Source organism: Molothrus ater, chromosome 11, assembly GCF_012460135.2.
Source record: "Molothrus ater isolate BHLD 08-10-18 breed brown headed cowbird chromosome 11, BPBGC_Mater_1.1, whole genome shotgun sequence".
In the NCBI taxonomy this organism is placed as follows: Eukaryota; Metazoa; Chordata; class Aves; order Passeriformes; family Icteridae; genus Molothrus; species Molothrus ater.
The window spans coordinates 3,927,563-3,938,902 of NC_050488.2; the positions used below are offsets into that span (position 1 = coordinate 3,927,563).

The 11,340-nt window shown below is 37.8% G+C and overlaps 1 protein-coding gene across 3 annotated transcripts in view; it reads left to right on the plus strand.

The window, feature by feature from the left end:
- Positions 1-11,340, plus strand: part of CENPP (centromere protein P) — a 113,899-nt gene that overhangs the window by 67,798 nt on the left and 34,761 nt on the right. The window lies entirely within an intron of this gene.

The window sequence follows — 11,340 nt, forward strand, 5'->3', positions numbered from 1 at the left end:
GTATAAATTTTAGCTCTGCTTTCAGGAGGCAGCAATCTGGCCGGGGACAAGGGTTCAGGAATGTAAACTGTAGATCAGATTTTTATCAATATAGCTAATTTCTGTCTCCTGTGTGTGGGAAATAAAGCAAATCTAGTAATGAAAATAGAGACAATATTTGCAGTATTCTGTTATTGAAGTTGAGGGTTTAAAACCAAGTCTTTGAGAATGTGACCTGTAACAAAGTTTGTACTGACGAGCACATCACAATATTTAGAAACTGGGTTATTCTTTGTTTACCTTTCATAGGCCTCTGTTTATGTAAACTTCAAAAATGTTTAATTAATGGAGTTTACCTAAAGCAAGTTTCATAGTCAGGGAAGCACTTTGTGTCTTTAAATTTCCAGTGCATTATACCCAGTTCTGTGCACATCTGACTTCATCTGTTTCTTTAATTAGCTGCTTTCTATGTTAAAAGTCTGGTCTTGCTTTGGAAAAAAAAAAAGCCTGGAAATTTTAGTTGGGTTTTTTTTTTTGTTATACATGTAATGTGCTGTTTGCAAAATGCCTGTATGTTGCATAATAGCTATTTTGTCTACTGTTACTTTCTTAAGGAAAGAAAAGATTCTGTGCCAAAACTTAAAACTTTAGTGCTGATAGCAACCAAGACAAGACTTGTGTTACCTGCAGCACTGCTTTTGATGTGTTCCAGTTTCAGTAGCATAGATGGATCATGATAAAGTGTCTCCCTATCACTTTTCCCAAGGAATAAAATTACAATTTCAAAAGCAATCACGTTCCCACAGAAAAACCTGAAGGATGATCTTAAGCTTTTTTCAAATCTCAAATTGCATATATCTGCATTCTCTTGCCTGCTTGTAGAAACCAAAGCTTCCTAAGCAAACACTCCCCTGTGTTTTGAATAGCTTGGTTTGGATGGGTTTACTTGAGGAAATTAGTCTTAAATTGCTGTTTTAAAAAACCCTCCAACATTTTCTTGGCTGTTCAATAGACGAGAGCAGGGCCTGAGGGTTGTGATATAAATGTACTGGTTTCTTTTTTCACTTCATTCAGTAGCAGAGTGTTGAATCAGCAGTTTCAGCTCACCCTGGTTTTGCAGCAAACTATTTTTGAGGTTTAGTAACATCTCAATTTTGGATGAATGCTCAGAGGTTTTATTATTATTTTCTCTTTTTAGTTGCTTCTGGTGGTAGGAACACATTCCTCTGTGTATAAAGTTGTCATAGCCAATTATATAATGAAGGTGACAGACAAAGTGGTAGTATCTGGAAAAAAATATAACAGTCTTACCTTAAAGTGGATTATCCATCAACTTTGTCCAGTATATAGTATTAGTAGGGCAGAAATGAATATAGCTCACATGCTGTTCTTGTAATGCAACTGTTTAATATCTCAGGACATGGATCCAGTATTTTGGTGTGAATAGAATTGCAATCTAGAATAAAATGCCCAGAAATCATCTTCTCAGGTCTCTTGACTACTCAATTCTCAACTTCAGATGTTACTCTTGACAGCAGTACTTAAAACTTAACCAGTGGTTCTCAATCCACTTTATGAGCCTGTTCATTTAAACATTTGCAGCACATTTTCAATGTCTCAGGTTTTTAATGCATGTTGTCGGGGGCTTAATGAAGAGAGATACTTAAAATAGTAGTCTGGGGGTTTTTTCTTTGCAGGCAAATATTGGTATGTTTTCCAAAGAAAGATTATGTGCTTAAATAACAAATAGATTATATAAGGTCAGACTGTTTGCTCAGAACTTTTCAGCGATTTCTGTTTCCACCAATGAGACATTGGTTGAAAATTAGAATTCTGTCTTGCCTTAAAATACTTATGTAACATTTATGAGTAATGGGGATTGATTTTTGAGCAAAGAATAGAAGTATATCCAACACATATGTGGTTCAGAATAGTGTCTCACTATGGTGAAATATGCAGATGAGAAAGAATTTGGATGGTGTTTTCTATTTGAAATGATCTCATCAGTGATACAAACTGCTACCTTTCTTTTTGAAAATTACTGTATTTTGTATTACTTTATATGCCTGAGAGAGCAAACATACGCTGCCATATGTGGTTAATGCTTCCATTGCAACCTCTGTTTTAAGCCAGTCCTGTATACATTTGTTATTCTAAAGCAAACTAAGTACTTTTTCATTTTCTAGCACTGTTTATAAATGTGGTTTACATAATGTGATGAATCTAACATCAACTGCACAAAGCTGCCTTGGAGCCTGCCCATCACATTTTAATAACATGACATATTCATTTCGTGCTCACGACCGCTCCATGTGCGCTGTGGTCACATATTTTGGTTTTAGCTAAATTCTGGCTCCTCTCAGGCTGGACTACACCATTTACCCAGCTGAGTATACAAAATCTGCCCTTCAGCTTCTTGTAGTTCAGTTTGATTCTTCAGTATCTATATATAAATATATTAAAAATCTTTTTTTTATCATCACACATGATGATAAAACAACTTTTGCTTGTTAATAGTTTTTAGCATGTTTTTGGCAGCTGACTTAAAAACTACATCAAAATACAGTTTCCTTTGCAGTAAAATTCCTCAGTCCCTGATGTTTGTTTGTTAGCAACACAGCAATATTGCAGGGCGGGTCATAACTTGCACTATTGAGAGCTTGTGTCCAAAAAGAGCCATAAAGTCACGTGTACATGTCTGTACATCCATGGGGTTGTCAGGCTCATCATGGCTTTTATGGATGCAACAATGTGCTGACCTGGAATGACTGGAGAGGCAAAACATCACCTGAAGGGTTTTTCACCCTCGCAGACACTTTCTGTTGCCTCTGGAGCATCACTTAACTTTGTTCTGTCTCAGGCTACAGATAAATACGAATTCCTCAGTGTGGGAATGCCAATTTCAGAAGCTCCCACCTGGCTTATTTCCACCTTGATGCTCTTCTTCTTGGTCCTGTGGAAAGGTCTGTGCATGAAACTGGATCAGGAAACTGCTCTGCCTGATCACGGAAGGTCTTGCAATTAGTTTGGGTGTCAGTACATGTCAATTGTCAGTCGTGCTTGCGATGCTGCTCACAGGTTGGGATTATGTGACATGGCATTTTTATGGAATATGGGTATTTATCTGCCTTAGGGACATTGAAAACAGCAGACGTTCTTTCACGGAAGATCAAACAGTAGTTAAAATCAAAAACTCTGCAGCCAGTGCCAAACTACTGAATCACTCCAACAATTAGTTCTAAAGGAAAATTTTCTCTTCCAGAATACAAGCTGGACTGAGAACAGCATTTCCTCAGAGGGTATCGAGCATTTACTCTGCCAAAGTTCAACAATGCCTTAAAAAAACCCCAGATCTTGATCACCTGCAAATGCTGAATTGCCCCCATTTTCCCTTAGGTTTTACTAAAGAGGATGGATGATATGGAATGTAAATGATTTCATATTTTTAGACAGCCTTTGGGTAGATTCCTATTGTTAGAACATAAAAGCAACGCTTAAAATGGGGACTGTCATCAAGTTCCAGCGAGTTGTTAGCTTTAAGAAAAAGGAAATGTGGCCATCTAGTCCAGAAAAAAAAGAAAATTAAAGCATGTTAGAGTGAAAAGATAATATAGTTTAATTTGCAATTAGTTTTTCCAAACTTTACTTATCAACAAAAGTAATTTATAGTAATTAAAAATCCAAAGGCTCAAAAGAAGATGACTTTGACTCAGTTTTTGTTTGACTGCTAGAAGTGGAAGCAGTGAATATCACATTCCTGAGACAGTAATTAACTGTAATTTGCACTTGTTTGTCTAATGAAGAACTCAGCTCTGTAAATGTTTGTATGCACTTTGAGCGCATTGTTTTGTACATGGAAAGAGTAACAAGGTCTCTAGGAAGGTCTCCAAACTCAATTTGTTTGCAAGTTTTGAAGCACACAGTTTTTCACTTTGGAATAGCAGAAATGAAAGCATTTCTTTCATTACTGATCATTAGTATCATTACTAATAACAAAGAAGGTATACTGTGATTGAAGAAGTGATTTCCCTGTCACATTAATTAACTCAGCCTGTGTGTTTTCATCCGTGGGAATTTTCTGGGAGGGCTTCATTTGTTTCTCATCAACACAAAAGCAGTAAATCTGTCATGCAGGGTTGGGTCTTGTTCTAAATACTCCCAAGAAATTGGGAGCCTTCTGAAAAAGTCTGATTTACTTTTAGCTAACGACTGCTGCTGCTGCTACAGTTTTAGTATTACTTTCTCATAATTATGCTGCTTTTAAATTGTAGGTAATATGTAATCTATATTATGTTCCAGTGGGCGTTTTCTAAAAGGCAATTCAATTTGCTTTAATCATTTCTATACCATAAAGTGTTTTGTTGATTTTTAGCCTTCATTTTTTCCTCTTCCAGCTGTAGGCGAAAATCACAAATAAGCCCTATCACTATATTTTTTTTAATGAAAAATGAAAAAACAGGAAGATAAGACTCCTTAATTAAGCCAAAAGACCATTTTGAAACTAGTAGAGAAGGGTTGTCAGACAGATGTCCCAATACACTATTTCCAAAGGTATTTGTTTGCACATACAGGAGTGTGACAGTTAAGGAGCTTGGTTCCCTGGGTGGGTTTGCACTGCTTTTTGTCAGAGACAGAAATCCACTGCATGACAGAAGCTTCTTTTACCACTCAGTGGAAACATTTATGTAAATTGAAAGAAAACATATGTCATAATTGCATATTAGCTTGTGGTATGGAAAAAGAGATCTTTCTGTAGAGCAATTTGTAAAGTAGACAGTATTATTTTCTTCTTGAACACTTGTGTTCTACAAAGGATGATTTCCATTTGGTTTTACCACAGCAGAACAAAGGAGCCTGGACTTTAGAAAGTAACTTTTATTTTGTTTAACAGGCAATTTCATAGAATGGTTTGGGCTTGAAAGCATCTTAAAGATCATCTAGTTCCAACCCCCTGCCATGGCATGGGCATTTCTCAGCATTTAATTCATACTGTGACTATACTTTTGCTTCATGGTTGTTAGAATTTCTGATTTTTCCAATTCATGCATAAGGTGTACATCTCCTCACATAAAACCAGAGGATGTTCTTTGCTCAGGTTGGAAAGAAATTAAATTCAGATAAAATGGGAATCAATCACTGTTTCTGTCACTTAAGGTTTTATCAGAGACTCTCAAAATAGCCTTCAAAATAAATACAGAATACAGGCAATGCAGATTAATTTGAACCCATATGTTGTCAAAAAAGAGAGTAATTATTTGATGTTTCCAGTGCTAAAACTAGACCAACTCTAAAGGAATCAGTGGGTGGCAGGTTCAAAACAGAAGGAAATATTTCATGAAACATTTATAGTTCAGCTGAAATGTGTAAGAAAGTGAAGTGGATTTTAATGTTTCATATAAACCCAAAAAATAATTGGTCTAATTGAAAGAGGAAAAGTCTTGCTTCCTGAGTTCTTTGTAATGAGAGCCAAAGGGAGCTGGAAAAGGGAGAGTTTTCCCTGGAAGACTTGTAGGGAATAACCTGAGTAAGTCCAGAGCCATCCTGCATTAGAGGGAAGCCATAGATGTTTATATAGAACTGTCAGTGAAAAGGGGTTGAGAACCACAAAATGTTCCCAAGGGCTGTTCCCTGTCAGTTTTTAAGGAACAGAATTTGTGAGGCCAGAGGATGAGAGGTACACATAGCCAACTTTCAGGGCTTTGGAGAAACTGTTGTGAAAAAAATAAGTATGTTTTAATCCTTTTTCCTAATTTTAATCCTTTAAAAATACCATTACATAACTCACTTAGAAGATTCTTGTCTTTGTTGATAGTGTTGTTGAAGATCTAATATTTCCACAGCTGTGTTCAGTATTACTCCTTTGAGAAAAATATCTGTCTTGTGGAAAAAATAAGTCAGCTTTTATGCATTACTATCATATGAAAAATTCTCACAGAAAAACATAGATTTGTTTCAGTAATATTGCATGAAAAACCTACTGATTTCTGTGTATATATTCATAATACTGCACATTTGGAATGAAAGTTATTTTCACTGAATTAACAGAACTGCTTCAAAGTCCATTGTAGGAAACAGTGTGTTATGAGCTGGTCTGAATAACTCACTTTATCAAAGGTACTTTAATATAAATAACAGCCAAAACCAGAAGTAATGAACCAGAAGTTTGCATTCAATAACTGTGTGGAAATCTGCATCCTGCACAAAGAATTAAACACCAAACAAATGGAAATTCTACCAAACTACAGTAATTGTTTACTCAGTGGCTGTAGGAAGTTCCTTACATAACAGACTATTAGAGAAGAAATGACAAGGTAAATGGTTTTTAAGATGAACCTTTTAAATAATCCAACTCTGAATGCTTTCATTTACTTTAATCCCTAAATCCTTGGGGGAAAAAAGACTATTTATTGAATGGAGCCAGGATGGCTCAAGCAGACTGGAAGGATATTGTTGGGGGGATTCTCTCAACTCTTGAGTATTTTGTTCACTTGTAGAGACTACAGGGAATGTTTGTGTCCACTGTGGCTGCAAAGCCACAGGAATGGACGTGGAGCCCTGGGCAGGGACATCGCTGCCTTTATGGGAGAGTACAGAGCACAGCCTCTGTACCTCCCAAACACCAGGTGATGTTTTGAGTCCAGCCTAAGGTTGTTGGGCCTTATCATAAATAATCAGGCATTTCCCCCAACTGCCTTGCTCCTAATAGCCAGAATAGCTCTGCATAATTTATGCTTTTGTAGAAAAGAAAGAAATGTTTATGAAGGAAGCTGCAGTCTGGGGAAGAGACATTGTTCCTTTTTCTTGACATCAACGTCGTCTTCAAATTAATTGTAATGCACAGCATTTCCCCAGCTGAAAAAATTGCAGTTTCTGAATACAGAGCTTTCAAGCCGATGCCCCAGATAAACCTTATTATCCATAGAACTCCCAAATAAATCTAAGTGAAAATTGCTGATTTTAGTCAGTAGGACAGTTGATTTTGGGGATAGCCCTCTGGATTCCCACATAGAGGCATCAATGACAGGACAGATCTGTAGGAAATACAGCTCAAACTCTGCTTCTGATTTTAGTGAGGGACTGAAATGGGATGGTTTGTGTGAGCTGTGTGGGCTCATTCAACAGTGTTCAGCTACTGGGCCATGGCAAGAGGTGCAGTTGCCCTCAGCCTTCATCCCATCTATCTCTCTGCTCAAATGAAATTCCCCTTTGTATCCTGTATTATTTTATTGTTGTTGTTGTTGTTGTTATTCCCTTATTATCCTGTATTACCCTGCGACATCCCACTGTGGGAACTGTTACCAGACGTGACTGCAGAGCCATCTCGTGTGCTGCTCCAAGGAACTCCAGAGCAATGACCAGATGGTGTGTTGGGAAACTTTATGAACTGTTCACAAGCTGATAATGTCAGGGAGTACTTGTGGAAATGTGGAGGAGTCTGTCCAGCAGCAGTTAGGCAGGATGAGGCAGGGCTCTATGGGAAATGCATGGGCAGAACTGTCCTGGCCCAGGTCAGAGCTCAGCTAGGCCAGTTCCCAGCTTGGACAGTGGCATTCCTACTGAGAAAGGGCATTGCTGTTTCTGGGCTTCCTTTGCTTCCATTTTCCTTGAGGCAAAGTAAAGCTGTGGATTTGGGACAGATGTTTCATTTAGAGATTCACCCTGAGGTAGTTTGGCTTTTTTCTGCCCTTCCCAAGGGAGAGGCTGGAGCTGTGTCAGGGGAGGTTCAGGTTGGGATCAGGAAGGTGGGTGCTGGGCACTGCCCAGGCTCCCCAGGGAAAGGGCACTGCCCCAAGGCTGCCAGAGCTCCAGGAATGTTTGGACACACTCCCAGGCACAGGGTGGCATTGTTGGGGTGTCTGTGCAGGACCAGGGGTTGGATCAATGGTCCCCATGGATCCCTTCCAACTCCAAATATTCTGGGATCCTTTTAAGACTGATCAAACATTATCCAGTTGTGAGAAGCAACTGTGTGAAAAAGTTCACACCATAGAGGTAATGAATCTATTGGTTTACTTCTGCTTTACTAACTGGAGTATTTCAGTATCATAAAAGGGATGATAATTTATTGTTAATTGGTTTCTGGTGTGGTCAAAATGTTCTATGCTGTACTCAACCCTGTAAGTTCTTTCAGAGACACACAATGGCACAGAATGTGTTCTTAAAGATAATTTAGTGACCCAGTAACTCTTGCATCATGTAGAATGGAAGATTTTTATGAAGAGTTCTGCTTGATATTCTCTCTTCACTTCTTAAATTGAAAATAAAAGAACAGTGCTGTGTCTTTATGGGTCTCTCCTGACGGAATTTTAATGTAGAACAGGGTGTGTGTTAGCAAGGAACATTGCATCTGTAATGAGACTTCATAACCTGGTTATTGGGAACATTAAACACTATATTTCCATTGAATTTCATTACAGCAGTTGTAACAAAATTGCTCAAATTAAACTTGCAGGCATTTGAACATAGCTTCTTGGTACCTGAATTGGTACAAAACTTAGGAGTAGGATGTTAATTTATTGGGAAAATAAAAAGCTAGATTCATTTTGATCATATGATTGTTTCTTAATGTGGAAAAGGAGATCTGTTTAATACATTTTAGAGGTTTTTAAGTGACGTCTTCGCTACTTTTAGATGGAAAAAGTGTTCCAACATTTTTCCACAATACTTTGGGACCTTGAGACTGAACAGCAGTTGTTGACATCTTTAAATCAGAGCTCTTATTTCACATGTCTGCTGTTTTTTCCCCATTTAAAATGGTCTTCAGTGTGCCAAGAGAAGTAAAATTAAAGCCTTGAAATAGAGTTTGGGATTCAATGGTAGCTAACTCTAAGAGAGGGGTCATGTTACTAAAGATGCAATAAAAGCAGGGATCTCTTTTGTTCATTAGGAAGCAGAAATGTGTGTCTGCTGAGCAAGTCCAACATGTTATTATAAATCTTTTTGCATGGATGTTTGTACCTTGTTCATTTTACAAGAAGACAGTGTGACTGTTCTGCAGGGCTTCTTCCAGATGAGGCTTGGTTACACGGTTCACTAAGCCTTTAAATGCTTCCTGCAGCCAAAACCAGCCTCAAAGGAAATCTCTTTAAAAACGTTCACTATTTCCAAAGGGTTGGCTTCACCTCTGTGGTTGGGATGTTCTGCAAGGTGGCCATGGTGTGGTTCTGACCCCTTAGAGCACTGACCTGACCTGAGGTTTGGGCTTCCAAAACCTGATCCATGACTTCAGTGAGGAGAGAGGTGGTGTGGAAGTTGTACCAGAGGTTGGTACCTCAAGTTCTTTGTTGTTTTGATATTGGTTGGTTGAAGTCCCTGGGATTACACTTCCAACTGAGGAGAGATTTTGAAGCCTCTTGAGGAACCTTCCAGAACACAAGAAATTGCATTGGTCTGCAAACCCACAGTCAGCAGACTTGTTCTCTGCAAACTGCTTCATGCAGAAAGTTATCAGGGGTATTGTGTAAAATTATTTTGGTAGTGTTTACTCATAATTTTACTATATTTCTGTCTGTAGACTTGTCTGAAAATTGTATACATAGGAATATAAACATAGTACTTAAATGAGAAAATGTTTTCTCAGGAGAGTTTCCACCAGTGAAGGCTGGTATTACCACATGACACAGATGATAAACTGTTTATTTTCTTGCTGTGATGTAACTGTTTATAAAGCTGTGACTTGAAAGAGCTTTACAGTTCATCGATTTCTTTTAGAAAAAGCACAAATTTTTGGTAGAAAAATGTTAACCTTCTGTTTCCTAGTTCTGATAGTTATTTTCTTTTAGCATTCTAAGGGGTTTTGCAGTAAGTGCAAGCATGATGGGTATTTCAGAATTGAAATTCAGAAATTACATCAACCACTCTCTGTAGTGTTACTGTAAGAGTGAATTAACTGAGTGAAATTCACTTTGTCACAGGCAAATAGAAAGCAAGTGGTCACACAGCAACTCCTTTTTGGGGCAAAGTTGATTGATTTGTAGCTTTGTCATGGAGGGATCTCTATTAAATTGAAATGGAAAGTGGAAAAGGGTAGATAGCATTAACTCAACATTTTTGGGGTCTCAGAGATTCTAATAGCCTCAACACATGGGCATTAATAATGAAAATCTCATTTTGGGAGGTATTTGATGCCTTTCTTTTTCTGAGGCTTTTGTGTGGTTTTTGTAGAGTTTTTTTCCTAAGAAAGCTCTTTTACCTTGCTTAGAGAAAACATTGCTTCTAATTGGTCCTTCAAATTTAGAAATCTACCCAAGCTTCCATGGAAACCTCCACAGTTTTTATCATACCAGAAGTGCCTGTCCCTGGTCAGGCAGATCCTCCAAGTTCCATCATCATTTACTCAGTCAAAACAAAACCTTCTATACCTTTTGTATTAATTTGGTGATAACCACAGGATGTCTTCTGCTCCATTTCAATTTATAATGAGATTTAGCAAGTCTTGTCAAAATTCTGATATGGGATACTTGAGCTAACAATGCATGTCAGAACTTAGAAATCTTACAGAGCTTCTAAACCCCCAAAAATCTTCTTATGCCACAAAGCATTGTGGTTCTGGAATTGCTATGACTATTGAATCCTAACCTCTCCTGTTCTGGTCTCTTACTCAGTGTAAAATATCTTTCCCTCTTGTAGTTTCATCATTCACACCTTGTATTCAGATCTGTTTGCCTTGCATTTGTCTCTGGCTGGGTTACTGAAAATGTCATATTCAGGGCTTTGCTGTACTATAAGCAGTTTTCTCTCTGAAATGTTATTTAAATTCTGATGGGACATCTCTGCAGTCTTGGAAAATTGCAGCTGGTTCACTCTTGAATTTATCTGTGAATAGAAGTCATCTGTGTGTGGAGAACAGGAGAAATGAGAATGCTGCTGTGCATCCCCCAGATCCCATTGCCTAGCAGAAATGTTACTGGATTGCCTTAGCAGGATCTCCCTCGGGGCAGTTCTCATCAGGGACTTGCCATGAAGGTTTTCCCAGTATTTATTTTTATTTATTTATATATATATATATATACACTATTTCATAAGACTTCTGAGTCTGATAACACTTAGCACAGCTATTATTCCACTCCAAAATCCAATGACCTTCTCAAAGTATATTCATTTCCAATGTAAGCCTGCAAAAATTAATTATTTGCTCAAATGTATTTTAGATCATAAACTAACTAGAGTGGTTTTATGTTGAGCTGTCCTTGTGTATTTTTATCATGCTGATGGCCAAAGATTTCAAACTTGTTCCCATGTTTTTCTTGACTAAGAATTCTCAGGTCACTGTGTCCTAGAGTCACAAGCTGTAAAATGGTGACAGTCCCATTTACTTGGTTTAGAAAATTCTTCCAAGCTCACTGTTTAGAAGTGATGAGA